Genomic DNA, 16,365 nt, shown 5'->3' with positions numbered 1-16,365 from the left:
TTAAAGATGTGCTCAAATGACAAAGACAAAATTAAGAGGCTTCATGAACAACGTCAACAGAAAATTTACAAGCAAGATAAACAGACTGTACTATGTAATGGTAGCAAGGTCGATGTCATTCAAGAGGATACCCAAATTTGAGAAAGTCGAGTAGGCACATAAAAAATCGCCAAAGACAAGATCAATAAAGATCGCTAGAATAACATCGAGATCAGATGAAGCCAATGTTGATTTGAGAATACGCTGAATAGGCACAATGAGCCTATGAAGATGGTGTTTGAAAATCGACTGACGATGGCTTGAACATGTTCAACCAACAAATAATAGAAAAGAAACACAGCATGGAAGGAGGTCGGAGATTAAAAAAAAAAAAAACCAAGAAAGCTATTTTTGCAGGAAGTTTACTACATTCAAAGTAGGGAGGGGGTATGAACACTGGTTTTTGGGGGGTTAAATTGGAGCGGCAATGGCGTAGTTGCAGAAATCTTTCCCACGTATTTTTGAAGTTGCAAATGATAAAAAGGTCCTCGTCACTAATTTATACCGTCTGGAGAGTGGGGTGATAATAAGTTGAAATTAGACTTTCCAAAGACGATTAAGAGGCCAAGAAGAGAAACGATGTCATTAGTGTTGCGCACAACAGAAATTTCAACAGCACTTCGGCAACACAACAAGAGAGTCAGGTCGCAATAGGAATTCTCGTTTCACAAAGGAAATAAGAACCTTAAGTAAAATATCTCAACAAAGTGGGATATCAGCTCTTCCTCTCATCAGTTCTAGGACTGACTTGTCGAGGGAACCTAAATAAACTATTACAAATCACACAAATAGTGAGACAACCAATTTTACGTGGTTCGGCAAATTACCTACATCCACGGGGAGAGTATGGAGAGATTCTACTAAATCAAGGAGAGTACAAAGGGTTACAATCTCACAAAACTCACAAACTAACCCTCAACCAAAGCTCTCTCACAATGCTCAAAAGTCTTTCTAATATCTGATTACAACTCTCTCTTTTGATGATTGATTCTAATCTCCATATATATAGAAAAACTAAAACCAAAACAGACTAGGAATCCTAAAACAAAAAACAAAACAAATTAGGAATCCTAATAACCTCATGTTACTAAAATAGATTAGGAATCCTAATAACCTCATGTTACCAAAATAGATTAGGAATACTGCTATTCAACAATTCTCTGCCTCGGCGAAGTATTCCCAAAACTGAGCCGACACCAACATGAGCACCAATGCATCGTCTCACCAAATTTGGCTGCACCAATGTGGTTGCCTACGTACCCCCTCTCCCAAGGGATCAAGCCGCCCGTAGTTCATCCAAATGGCCGTCAACGACCTCAACAATTAGGAATGTGCAACAAGTTTCGACAATGATCAAACTTGTTGTTCGGAACCACCTTAGTGAGCATATCCACCGGATTATCCTTCCTGTGGACTTTCACAATCTCCACATCGCCATCTTCAAGAACATCTCGAACGAAGTGATAACGAACGTTAATATGCTTCTTCCTCGCATGAAAAACCTGATTCTTCGCCAAATAGATAACACTCATGCTATCACAATGAATAGTAACGGACCGCTGCGATATACCAAGTTCCTCCAAAAGTCCTCGAAGCCAAATAGCCTCCTTCACAGCCTCTGTAATTGCTATATACTCTGCCTCCGTCGTAGACAAAGCCACCGTCAATTGTAAGGTGCATCTCCAACACACCGACGCACGGGTCAAAGTAAACACATACCCCGTCGTAGACCAGTGCTTATTCAAATCCCCGGCATAATCCGAATTAACATAACCAATGCATAACTGCCCACCTGTAGTGTCCCGCTCATAAATTAAACCTTGAGCGTACCTCGAATGTACCTCAAAATCCATCTCACGGCGTCCCAATGACCCACTCTTGGATCATGCATGTATCTCGAAACCATGATCACCGCCTGTGATAAATCCGGCCTCGTACATACCATCACGTACATCAAGCTCCCAACCGCACTCGCATATGGAGTCTTCGATATAAACTCTCGATCTTCATTTGACTTCGCTGAAAGGTTAGCTGAAAGCTTCAAATGGGCTCCCAATGGTATACGAACTGGCTTTATATCCATGCTAACATAAAATCGCTGTAGTACCTTCTTCAAATAAGCCACCTGTGTTAAATAAATTCTGCCATTCTTCTTGTCTCTGCCGATCTTCATCCCTAAAATACGCTTCGCCTCACCTAAATCCTTCATCTCAAACTCCTTTGAAAGCTGTGTCTTCAACTCATATATAACAGATCTGGAATAGAGGCAATCAATATGTTATCGATATAAAGTAACAAATAGATGTACATATCTCCTTTCAACTTGTGAAAATATACGCAAGGATCAAACTGGCTCCGAGTGTACGAATGACCAATTATAAAACCATCGAATCGCCTATACCACTGTCGAGGAGACTGCTTCAAACCGTATAACGATTTCTTCAATCAGCAAACCAAATTTTCTTTTCCCACAGCTCGGAATCTTAATAGCCGAGTCATATATATTTCTTCATCAAGATCACCATGAAGAAATACCGTCTTCACATCCAACTGATCTAACTCCAAACCATACTGTGCCACCAAAGCTAGCAAAATCCGAATCGAAGAGTACTTCACCACCGGAGAGAAAACCTTATTATAGTCAATACCTTCATCCTGTGCATAGCCCTTCGCAACCAACCTATCTTTAAACCTTAATGGAGTGCCCTCAGCCCAAAATATCTTCTCCAAACCACTATGCGACAATAAATATCGGATCTTCTTCAGCAAAGACCGATTTAACCTCTCTGCCACCCTATTCTGCTACAGTGTATGACTAACCGTGAAGTGCCTCTCTATGCTCTTGTCTTGATATAGCTGCAGAAAGGGGTCTGAAGTATATTCACCACCGTTGTCGGATCGTAACGCCTTGATCTTTCTCTCAGTCTGCAGTTCCAATCTCTTCTTCTACTCCATGAATAAATCTAGGACTTCATTCTTATGCTTCATGGTGTACACCCAATAACGCCAAGAATAGTTATCAATAAACGTGACAAACCAATATCGACCACCAAGTGATGCAGTCTTGGCGGGACCCTAAACATTTGTGTGCACGTAGTTCAGGATGCACCTCATCCTATGAATAACAGTCTCAAACTTCACCTTCATTTTCTTTCCAAGAACACAGTGCTCACAGAAATCCACTTTTCCACTCTTGGCTCCTTTTAATAGCCCCTGCTTGCACAAAGTCTACAGTGACTTTTCTCCTGTATGCCCCAACCTACAGTGCCAAAGCTTGCTCATGTCCGCCTTTAAAATAGCTGAAGTAACCTGGCCAACCTCGGTGTTCCCCTTCAGATAATATATGTTCCGACCGCGGACTCCCTTCATCACCACAAAAGATCCCTTAGTAACATTTGCTATAGCGTCCTCAAAGGTCACCTTGAATCTATTCGCCTCCAAAGCTCCAACAGAAATAATATTCTTCTTCAGCTGAGGAACGAATCTCATCTCCTTCAATTCGCGGACTACCCTATCATGCATCCGAATTTGCACGGTACCTATCTCACAAATACCACATGATTAATCATTTCTCATGACAACAACACCCTTATCAAGTCTCTCAAATGATGCAAACCAATCTCGCCTAGGGGTCACATGAAAAGTAGCGAGAATCAAGCATCTAATCCGATGCATCCAAATAGTTCACCTCCGGAGTAATCAAAAGAGAAAAGCTCGAATCATCAGAATCATCGTCTTTCGCAACGTTCACCTCATTGGCCTTCGGGCTCTTTTTCTTGCTATTCTCCTTCTCTTTGATCTTTGGAGAAGCTCTTTTCTAATGCCATTGTTCCTTACAGAATGCACATTGGTTCTTTCCTAGCTGGTGACGACATCTTAACTTTGACCTTCCTCTATTTCCACCTTTCGCATATGAGCTTCTACCTCTTGTCGACAAGGCCTCGCCTGAAGTACTAGCACGAGAATTCTCCTTGTCCTTCCTCCTCAAATCATAATAGTAACTTCACTATAGCTGATAGAAGATCTCCCGTTCAACAAAGTGAGCACAAAGGTATCATACTTCTCATCCGGTAAGGAGCCTAATAAGATAATAGCCTTGTACTCATCCAATATCTTCTCATCAACATTCGCCAAGTCCGACAACAATTTCGTATAGTTATTCACATGAGCCGCAAGCGAGGTGCATTTGGACATCTGGAATCTGAATAACCTACGTAGCAAATACAACCTGTTCTCAACACTCTTCGTAAGGTACTTATTGTTGAGAATTTCCCACATCTTCATCGCAGACGTTACCCTAATCACATCATACTTCAGCTCCTGTTCCAAACAGGACCTGATCACCCCACAAGCGTTCCTATTTATTTTTTCCCATATTGCCTCTTCATATATTTAGGTGGTCTCTCGTGGACTATGATGGTCTTCTCTAAGTTCTGAGCATTGAGCGTATCCTGTACGCCGCTCATCCACAAACCAAAGTTGATTTTACCGTCATACTTCACCACACTAATTTTGGTGTTCTGAAAACCAACTTAAACTGTACTCGCCATCGATTTGCTGCTTTCACATTCTTCTCCCATTGTAAACTAACTCCAAGTTGTAGAGAAAGAATCAAACTTTGATAGAAATTAAGAATTACCCAACTGAACCCTAGATCGGATTCCAAATAGATCTCCTGTCCACACGAGGAAAGCGAAATCTCCAACGACAACTCCTAATGCTATCTCCATCGAAGTCTAGAACTCTAAGAACCAAGCTTCACACAAGAATCTTCCTCCATCTAATTCCAAAACCCTAGATCTAAAATCTGGGCTCTGATACCACTTATTGCGCGTAACGAAAATTTCGACAGTACTTCGGCATCACAATAAGAGAGTCATGTTGTAATAGGAATTCTCGTTTCACAAAGGAAACAAGAACATTAAGCAAAATATCTCAACAAAGTGGGATATCAGCTCTTCCTCTCATCAGTTCTAGGACTGACTTGTCGAGGAAACCTAAATAAATTATTACAAATCATACAAATAGCGAGACAACCAATTTTACGTGGTTCGACAAATTGCCTACGTCCACGGGGAGAGGATGGAGAGATTCTACTAAATCAAGGAGAGTACAAAGGGTTACAATCTCACAAAACTCATAAACTAACCCTCAACCAAAGCTCTCAACTTGCTCACAATATCTCCCTCTCACAATGCTCAAAAGTCTCTCTAATCTCTGATTACAACTTTCCTCTCTTTTGATGATTGATTCTAATCTCCATATATATAGAAAAACTAAAACCAAAAACAGACTAGGAATCCTAAAACCAAAAACAAAACAAATTAGGAATCCTAATAACATTATGTTACCAAAATAGATTAGGAATCTTAATAATCCCATGTTATCAAAATAGATTATGAATACTGCTATCAAACAATTAGATGGCTTGAACAAATTTAGGTTAGATGTTTTTTTCATAATCTTGAAGACCTTCCTGTTTTGTTTGATAATCAAAATCTAATTTATGTTATCGCTTTGCTCGTAAATTGGAAGCACAAATTAGGATCCAGGTGTCATTACTGCATGGATTGAAAACAATACCAGAGAAGATAAACTGTGTCTGTGTGGCTCCCATTCATTATTTACTCTGTTATTATAGGAGCCACTGGTTCTGTGTCTGACTTACTGGATCTTAGTGCGAATGCATGCACCAATAAAATCCACCACTGTTAGTAAAATAATGAAGGCGACAGAAAATCTGAGGCGTGAAACATTTTCTTTAAAAAAATTGCTCCACCTGATATTCAAATTTGCTTCGGGTTAATGCAAATTTTCTTTCCAGGATACAACAGAAAAATTAAAAATTCCAGCAACCAAATCTGGAATTTTCCATAATTCTTTGTGAAACAAGTTTGTAGTATTGCAGATGTTTTTGAGAGAAAGGTTTTGTGAAAAAAATTAAATTTAGATGTCTGAAATCATCGACTATTTATAAGTTTGAAAAAGTGTTTTCAACATCACAATTTTTCAAAACACCCTTTGAGAAAAACAGTCACTTTTCAACAATCTTCTTTTAGCAGTCACTTGCCCATTGATATTTTTAATAATTCCAAAATTTAAAATAACAATAATAGTAATAAATAAATAATATATTTCAAAATATATATAGTTAAAAGTTAGAATATTTAAGTGGCAGCGGTAAGCGTGCTAAGTGCGTCTAATAATTAGACTAGCCCCGCACGGGTTTAGAGGTTTATGCTTTAACCCATTTATTAAAGACCAATAATCATTAAATGCTTTTAAACCTCTGAAAAAATGCTCAAATATCCAATGTGGGACTATCTTGTGTTTTACAAACAAATACTAACAACCACGTTGCAATTAAGTGCTATGATTCGTCTGCTGATTGCAACATGCTTAAAAGTCGAGTTCTCCATGCTGGATTTTATTTTCTTTTCCCCTTCCAGTGATCTCAAATGATGTGCTTGAGGTGCTGGTATTTGTATCATCGTTTACCTCATTAGGTTTTCGATCTGATTAATTCTAAAGTATTCTGGTGTGGGCTCAGGCATAAAGTATGAATATCCACTAGAATTTTATACGAAGCAAAATATGCTACTAGTCAAATTATGAAAACTCAAAAAATTCAATAGTCCCCCGTTGTGCCGTGCTTGTCCATTGAGCCTGCTATTTTAATTGTGCTTCAGCCACGTAGCTTCACCTGTAGTAAAATTGCATGCTACATGTACATTTGTAGTTTATTCACAATAGATGGGCGCGCACACAATGATACTATAGGATAAAATAGACGTTTTCTCTCCTCATAAAAAAGAAAAAAGAAAAGAAAAGAGGCTGTTTACTATTTACTAAAGCATGATCTTCTTAAACTAGTTGTCAGTCAGGTTGAGAATGCCGATCATTAGCTTTTCTGATTTTTTCTTATACGAAGCTCCACTCTTCTCCACATAAAAACTCTTCTTTGATGATCAATTTGCATGCAGGAGGGCACCCGCGCGCTATAGTCCAGTCTCGGTTATAAACAAGAGAATAGTTGGTTGCGCTGGTGGGAAAGCAGGTAAGCTCTTTTCCTTCATCATTCTATTTAAAAGGATATTTAAATTACTGTAGCATGAACAATGAACTTATTCCGCGAGGAGGCTTAAAAGGTTTACTGTTCATTCTGTAGATACCTACTGTAATATATACAGTAAATATTTGGATCTTCAAATGTGAACTGAAATATAAAATTATTGCTTCTTTGAGGAGTGAGCCTAGAATCTTACTGGCATCAAATAATGACGTGCCCGAACGGCTGAACCTCTTATGATCAGCTTCCGCATAGGTTTCTTAGGCCGTAGTTAATGCTGAGCCAGGACAGGCTGATGATGAAATCTAAGAAGGACATTAGGTACTTCCCATGCTTTCGTTCATATGAAGTATCCACACGCATCCTATATATCCTCTTCAGGGAGGGCCGGCCCCTGATCACGGCGGAAACAGAGAGGCATGCGACCGACTGACTTTTAAAACATGACGTACACGGATCCCATCCTTGAAGCCATAGCCGAGCGTCTCTCCCAGGCCACGTCAGATTCCGTCGAATCCCAGACCGACGCTCTCCAAACCCTCTCCTCCCTCATCGAAGGCTCAGGCTCTCACCACCTCGCCACCTCCTCGGCTCCAATACCCGGCCGGCGCCATATCCCCAGCCCTCGCTGCGCCCTGTACCTACCAGATCCAATCGGCTCCGCCTGTTTCAAAACCTTCGCCCTCTGTCGCACCCCTCTTCAACCTCTCTCTGAACCCCAGCCTCAAGAAACCCTTGCCCAGCTCGACAGCTCAGACCATCCGTCACCTCAATTCCCTCCTTCTCTCGCCTTCTTCCCTTCAGTCAGGCAGGCTCGCCGCCTCTCTCATCTGCAGCGCTCTCGCATGCTTGACAAGAACAAGGCTGCGTTCGGCGTTGCGGGCACCGTGCAAGCGTCCGTGACGGTTCTTGAGAGAATATCTCATGGCGTGCTGTGTGAAGCCAATCACCTCCTCAGCTCTCTAGCCGAGCTCGTGCAGCTCCATGGGAACTGCACACTGGCGGTCAGGGCCGGAGCTGTGCCCGTCCTGATCAAGATTCTAAGTGGCCCCCACGAAGACCTTTGGGGGTCTTGTCTAGTCATTCTTAGCCTCCTGTCGAGGTTTGAGGAAGGAGTTAGGGCGGTGAGGTCGGTGGACGGGGTTGTGAGTTTGATGGTGGATGGTCTGAAGAGAGGGTGTTTCGTGAGCAGAGAGAGCGCTGCGGAGATTCTGACGAGGTTGTTTGAGGGGAATGAGGAGATGATTGTGGAGGCTGTGGAGAGGCCTGAGTTTTCCGCTCTGGTCGCTGACCTTGCGATCAGAGGCTCGGTTAAAGCTAGGGAGAAGGCTGGAGTTCTTATGAAGATGATGATGGAGGTCGATTTGGAGTGTTATTTGGAAGACACTTAACCCTTTGCTTTTATAAGGTACGGAAAGAGATGACATTCTGATGTTTTCTTGTGTTGCTGCATGTTTGATACAGTCTTTACGTTCCTGCAGATTACTTATTCCTGTACTTCATTATAGATTCTTAATTACCATGTAAATTTCAGCTGAGGTTGCAAGATATATAATAACTTCTGATGTTTGTATCTGCTATAGAGAGAGAATGCTATTGAGTTGTGATCAATCCGTGGTTCCAACTTAAAGCTAGTTGACAACTAGTAAGCGTTAAAGTTAATTCTAATCCTAAAAGGATTTGAGTTTATTATCTATAAAAACTCATCTCTTTTATAAGAGTTTGTTTTATTAGGAATTACTTCATATTATTTAGGAAAAATTGCTTCAAGGCCCCAAAACCTAAAAAGTTATGTGCCCCAGCCCCTCATACTTTTTGTAATGTGCTGCAACCCCCAAAATTTAAAAAAATTATGCCCCAACCCCTCCAGCTCATGATTAGCCCAATTATATATATATTTTACCCAAAAACCCAACTTTACCCCTCCCCAAAATCCCTGTCATCTCCTCAAAACCCAACTTCTTCTTCCTCCTCTTCCTCCTCTGTCATCATCTCAAAATCCAAACGCCCTCAACCGTCGGCGATCCCCTCTCCTCTGTTGTCCTCCTCGCCCTCCGACCTCTGCTACGAACTCGCATCCCTCATCGATCTCTCCTCCTGCGGCCAATGGCGCTCCATCGTCGACTAGGTTGCCGCCGCCCGCCCCCTCAACCGCCTCTCGACCCCCCACGAGCACCTCATCTACCTCGCCTTCAACGCCCTGGCCCTCTTCAAGCTTCGCAACTTCTCCGCCTCCTCCCTCGAGATCCAAACCCTACTCCCCTTCGACTCCCCCAAATACCGCTACGAAACTTACCCCGAAACGTATGCAAACCGATCCGGATCTATGATCCATTCGCGGTTTGGTATCTCTACGCCGAGCTCCCACAGCGGCTCAACAATCGCGCTGAGACTGTGGATCAGTTGTATGAGCTTCTTGATTTTGTAAGGGTGAGGGTTCGAGAGGGATCGAAGGAGTCTGAGTGTTGGAGGAGGAGGGTGTTGGCCTTCTTGTTTTGATGATGATTTACAAACAATTTATATTTAATATTGTTTGTCTAGTGTTTGTGTTTTATATTTATTCTAGGCAAACAATATGTTGGAGGATGGATGGAATAGAGCCTCAACGATCATATTCAATGGAAGTTGGCGGAATAGTGGAGTGAAGCCTATGCATTCAAGTTAAAGATCCAATTACAAGCTTCATCCGCAAGTGTACCAAGTTGAGCTCATTGAAGACCTTCATCAAGCTTGGGTAATTTAGTTTAGGTGTTATAGTATGTGTGTTAGTACTCTAAGCTCAATCATATACACACACTTTTTATTGGTTTCTATGTATATATATATAGTTATATATACATATACATCTTGGTTTTTAGTTTTATCCACAAACAAAGTTTTTACAAATAAATTCCAAAAATTATGTATACATATTTGTTTTCCATGTGGATAAGTTGTTTTGGTTTAATTTCATAGATATGAAACAAATATATGTTCATATACATACTCATATGTTTCATATTCTATTGTATTTGTGAAAATATTGTATTCATTGTTTATAGACTTCATAACAATAGCTTATATCTTTCTTTAAGTATACAAAATCATTTTGTATTGTTTCAAAACATGGTTAAGCTAAAATGTCAAAACTCATATGTTCACATTTTCATATTTTTAACTATTTTACAAAATGATGATATTTCTCATTTGGGAAGTCCTTTTAGAAAACCAGTTTTTATAGCATGTGTATTATCATGTCTACAATCATTTTCAAAGTTTTACATTTTTTGAATTTATTTGATATTTTTAAACAGGATTTTAAGGTCATAAAAACTATTTTCAAAACCTATAATTTCATATATCAGTTCACGGTCGACCGTCACGGTCGACCGTGCCTTTGTTTTTCCCTCAGGATGCAACAAAAACTTTCGTGGTTGACCACCACAGTCGACCGTCAGCTCAAAAATTCTCACGGTCAACCGTGTAACTCTTTGGAAGTTTTCCGAGGTTCTGTAATGCCTCGCGATCGACCGCGAGAATTTCACGGTCGATCGCCGATAGCCCAATGGCTATTTTTAGTACAGAAGCGTATTCCTGATTTTCTGGGATTTTTGTTGTTTTGTTTGATGTTTTGGCTGTTGGTTTCTCTTCCTATATAAACCCCTCAACTCCTCTTCTATCTGTAACCAAGAAGTGTTAAAACAAAAGTTTAATAAGGGTTTAAGCTTGGTTAGTTTGTTTTATATTTGGGATTTTACAAAGAGGAGTCTACATCAAATGTTGAAGAGTTCATCTTTAATATTTCATCATCCTCTCTTTGTGTTTATAGAGAAGTTTCCTTAACTCTATTTTCTAGCATTTTTACTATTGTATTTCATATCAATCTTATTGCTAGTTCTTCGCATTTTTACTATTGTATTTCATATCAATCTTATTGCTAGTTCTTCTTGAGTTAAGTTTTATTTATACTAATTATTACACACACCCACTTGAGCTAATTGTATTTTCATACATAGGATATTTGGGTTGGTGAGAGTTGTAACAATTGAGTGTGAGCTTTAATTGAGTTCTCATATTATATTAGAGAACAAATCATTTGTTATTACATTATGAGTGTTGTAAGGTTTTTGGTGAGCTAGAAAACCGTGTGTGTTGTGAAGTTTTCGGTGAACTAAAAAACCGAGTGTGAGGAGTGGACGTTGATCGGTGAACGTTAAAAACTGACATTGTGAGTGATTGTGTACGTTGATCGGTAAGCATTGAAAACCGACATAGTGTGGTTGTAAACGTTATTCGGGTGAGCGTAGAAAACCCGGTCATGATAATCGATTTCTCCCCGAGAGTGGGGAGCGGAGACGTAGGACGGAAGGTCCGAACTACGTGATCATTGGATTGTGTTTGAGTGTTCTTTGGCGTTTATTTATATTTGTGCTCATTGCTCATATCGCCATCATCCACTATCTTGTTTAGTTCATCTCACTCTTATGTTATTTGTATATCCTTGTATATATCTCATAGTATATCTTATTGCTAGGATATATCCTTTTGTTCATATTGCTTATCCTAGCTCATATATCTTGTTATATTTCATACTTGTTAGGATAACTTGTTAATTAGTTTTAATTGGCATAAAATCGGATTAGATTAGCATAAGACCCTAATCACCCCCCCTCTAGGGTCTAACAGAGGGAGGTTTTTATTTTCAGCTCGATTTGTTGTAATCATTGGAGTTGGGGTATATTCAGCTTCAGACTGGGGATTTGGTTGGCGCAAAGGCGTCGTTTTTGAGATTTAAGGGGTTGAAGAAAAGGGAGTCGGTAGAGTTTAAGAATTTGATAGGGATGAATAAAGCATTGGAGTTCGTAATGGTGAAGGACTATGTTTCGGCTGTGAGGGAGTATGAGGAGTGCATTGAGAGGGACCCTGGAGATGTCATTGCTTTGAATAACAAGACTTTGTGTTTGATGTATTTGAGAGATCTTTCGGATTCGATTAATCATTATCTGTTAACTGTTATTTGTAAACTGTTAACTATAATTAATTATCTGTTAACTATTATTTATAAACTATTAACTATAATCCATTATCTGTTAACTGATAACAGTTAACAGATTAGAAATAACAGTTAATAGATAATAGATTATAGTTAACAGTTTACAAATAACATTTAACAAATAATGATTAATCGAATCCGAAAGATCTCTCAAATACATCAAACACAAAGCCTTGTTATTCAAAGCAATTACATCTCCAGGGTCCCTCTCAATGCACTCCTCATACTCCCTCATAGCCTAAACATAGTCATTCTCCACTACGAACTCCAATGCTTTATTCCTCCATATCAAATTCTCAAACTCCACCGACTCCCCTTTCTTCAAGTCTTCAACTCTAAAAAATGACGCCTTTGCGCCAACCAAATTCCCAGTCTGAAGCTGAATATACCCCAACTCCAATAATTATAACAGATCGAGCTCAAAACGAAAACCTCCCTCCTCCTCCAACACTCAGACTCCTCTGATCCCTCTCAAACCCTCTCCCTCACAAAATCAAGAAGCTCATACAACCGATCTATAGTCTCAGCATGACTGTTGAGCCGCTGTGGGGGCTCGGCATAGAGATACCGCACTGCGAACGGGATCATGGATCCGGATAGGTTCGAATACGTTTCGGGGTAAGTTTAGTAGTAGTATTTGGGGGAGTCGAAGGGGAGTATGGTTTGGATCTCGAGGGAGGAGGTAGAGAAGTTGCGAATCTTGAAGAGGGTCAGGGCGTTGAAGGCGAGGTAGACGAGGTGCTCATGGGGGGTCGAGAGGCGGTTGAGGGAGAGGGCGACAGCGACCTTGTCGGCGATAGAGTGCCACTAGTCGTGAGAGGAGAGGTCGATGAGGGATACGAGTTTGTAGCAGAGGTCGGAGGGCGAGGTGAAGAGGACGACGGAGGAGAGGGGATCGCCGATGGTTGAGGGCACTTGGATTTTGAGATGATGACAGAGGAGGAAGAGGAGGAGGAAGAAGTTGGGTTTTGGGGAGATGACAGTGATTTTGGGGAGGGGTAAAGTTGGGTTTTTGGATAAAAAACATATAAAATTAGGCTAATCATGAGCTGGAGGGGTTGGGGCATAATTTTTTTAAACTTTGGGGGCTGCAGCACATTACAAAAAGTATGAGAGGCTGGGGCACATTGCCTTTTAAAATTTGGGGCCTTGACATAATTTTTCCTATTATTTATCTATAGGCTTTGAGTAGCTTGGCTTTAGAGTTCTTATTATATTAGAACTCTTGATAGATGAATTTTGTAAGCCTTTAAATAGTCATTCATGAATCCTTGTACAAAAAAAGAAGAAAAAAAGAAAAATAATGTGCACTGTTGTTATGGTATTTTCAATCGCTAAAGTGCAGCCCTTTGCCAGCAACGGACATGTGTACTTCAACATGCAATGCCCCGATCAAACTGGAGGCCAAAACCAGCAAGGACCTCGACTTAGCCGACTCGTCGAGTCGACATTCCCTTATGTTGACTCGAAGGGCGGTGCTTGTCAGTCCTCTTGTCGAAGACGACTCGCTATGAGCGCACTCGACCAGCTATTTGATACTTTACGGGGTCGACTCGAAAGATGTTACTTCTTGGCTAAGCCAAAGGATGACTTCAACATCGAGCCTTTCCCACTGATAACGTGTCAACATTGCATTTAATGCTTGGCATGCACCATCATGCCTCTAGCCCCGATAGTCTTCATTACTCATCAGACCACGTCAGCACCGTCATGCCCCCAATCATTTCACATTTAATACAGAAGTGATCTCTCCGTCACTCGCCGAGCGATATATGTAAAGTAGGTGCTGACATAGCCGTCAGGCCATACTTCTTCATCGCTATCCTGTGCTCAGCCGAAGTGATAGTTCTACCCTTATACTACCAGTATAAATAGAGGTACTATTCTATCATAGAGAGGACTTGGATTTTTTCTCTCGGATATACTCTGGTCGTGAATCTAAGCTACCTTAAGCAATTTCTAAGCAATCATGCTGCACTACACTTAAGAACTTATGCAGTTCTTTATTTTCCCACTCAAGTTCACCAGCTGACTTGATCGTCGAAGGTACAACGGGGGAACCAAGCACCGTCCTCTCATGAATTTTTATTTGTATAGGTTTCAGCTACTCAACTCAGAACTGGATATTCAGGGAAGGAAGCGGTCCCTCATCAACCTCATCATCCCGAAATATTGACTGTTTGGTTACCCATCATCAACAACTGTAGCAGCAACCAAAACAAAACAGAGAGCATAAATTTAGTTGTTCTTCCCTTCCTCTCTCTTCATATATCTTGATTATTTAATTGCCTCTTTGTTAGTAGTTGATCCAACAGTGGTATCAGAGCCATGAACAATCTAAACGGGATGACATCGCCTTCTATTCCTATATTGGATGGGAAGAATTATCACCGGTGGAGAGTGTAGATGAATGTGTTGTTTGAATATCAAGATATATTGGGTGTCATAGAGAACGAAGTTACCAATCTCGCAGATAGCGCAAGTGAAGTTGAGAAGAAAGTCCACTGTGGGATCAAGAAGAAGGATCAAAAGGCGTTATTCTACATCCATCAAGGAGTGAATGATTCAGTTTTTCAGAAGATAGACGGAGCAACTACAACAAATCAAGCGTGTGATACTTTGGAGACATCATACCATGGAGTTGAAAATGTGAAAAAAGTTAGGCTTCAAACATTGAGACGTTAATTTGAAATTTTGTAGATGGAGCCCTCTGAAAGTGTTGCATATTATGTGACTCGAGTACTTGCTTTGACAAATTAAATAAAAATAAACAGAGTGAATGTTACAGATTTAGCAATTGTGGAGAAGATATTGCGATCCTTTATAGCAAATTTTGATCATATCGTGGTGGAAATTGAAGAATTGAAGGATTTGTCTAAGATGACAGTTGATGAGTTTATGGGTACCTTACAAGTTCACGAGCAACGTATGAACGAGAGGTCAACTGCGAAGCCCCTTGAGAAAGGTTTTCAAAGTCAAGCTTTTATAAAAAAATAACAAAGAAGCGCAATGCGAAAGAAGCGCAATGCGAAAGAGGATGAGGATGCGAGAACTACAACAACCAAGGATGCAGATACTATAATAGTCAAGGACGTGACAGTTATAACAACAATCAAAGAGATGTTGGCAATCAGAGAAGCAATTATCAATCAAATTCAAATTATCGAGGTCAAGGTCGAGACTTTGGATGTAGTAGAGGAAAATTTAATAAATCAAATAGTGAATGTTACATATGTCACAGATATGGCCATTATGCAAAGGAGTGCAAGTACCAGGATAATTCCCAATCCGGAGAAGAAGTTCGATTTGCACAAGAAAGAGGTGACAAAGATAACCACACTTTATTGATGGTCACGGCAGCCGGTGAAAAATCAAACTACAACACATGGTTTCTTGACACTGGGTGTTCTAATCACATATGTGGAAAGAAGGAGTTGTTCGTGGACCTGGATGAGTCAATGAGATCCAAAGTCAAGTTTGCCGATGACAACACTATACCAGTGATGGGAAAAGGGAGAGTTCTAATCAAGCTGAAGAACAGAGATCACAAGTTTATTTTTTATGTATTCTATGTGCCAAATATGAAGAACAATTTACTCAGTATGGGCCAACTTCTTGATAAGTGGTATGATCTGCGCTTTTCTGGAAATCAACTCTTAATCTTTGATAAAAGAGGTGTATTTGTCCTTAAAGCCCCTATGACAAATAATAACATGTTTCGAGTTGACATCTAGAATGATGTTTATCATTGCTTCAATGCTATTATAAAAGATGAGTCTTGGTTATGGCATCTTCAGTTTGGATATCTGAATTTTCGCAGTTTGAAGTTGCTTACTTAAAGAAATTTGGTGAGAGGCTTGCCCATTGTAGATCATCTCAAATAGTTGTGTGAATGTTGTATTCTTGGAAAGCAACATAGATCATCCTTTGGTATTGAAAATACTTGGCGTGTAAAGAAGCCTCTTGAACTCATTCATTTAGATGTGTGCGGTCCTATGAGCACTATATCCAATGGCAATCATCGATATATTTTAAGATATGGGTCTACTTTTTGCAGCAAAAATCTAAAGTCTTTGTTTATTTTAAGAGCTTTAAAGCCTTAGTTGAGAAGAAAAGCGGTTACTTTATGAAGATGCTATGAACAGATGGAGGAGGTGAATATACTTCTAATGAATTCAATAAGTATTGTGCAGAAGAAGGAATAAAGCATGATGTCACTTTTCCC

Source organism: Asparagus officinalis, chromosome 1 (assembly GCF_001876935.1).
Source record: "Asparagus officinalis chromosome 1, Aspof.V1, whole genome shotgun sequence".
Classification (NCBI taxonomy): domain Eukaryota; kingdom Viridiplantae; phylum Streptophyta; class Magnoliopsida; order Asparagales; family Asparagaceae; genus Asparagus; species Asparagus officinalis.
The sequence above is the reverse complement of the archived record's forward strand: the minus strand, read 5'-3'. Positions refer to the sequence as shown.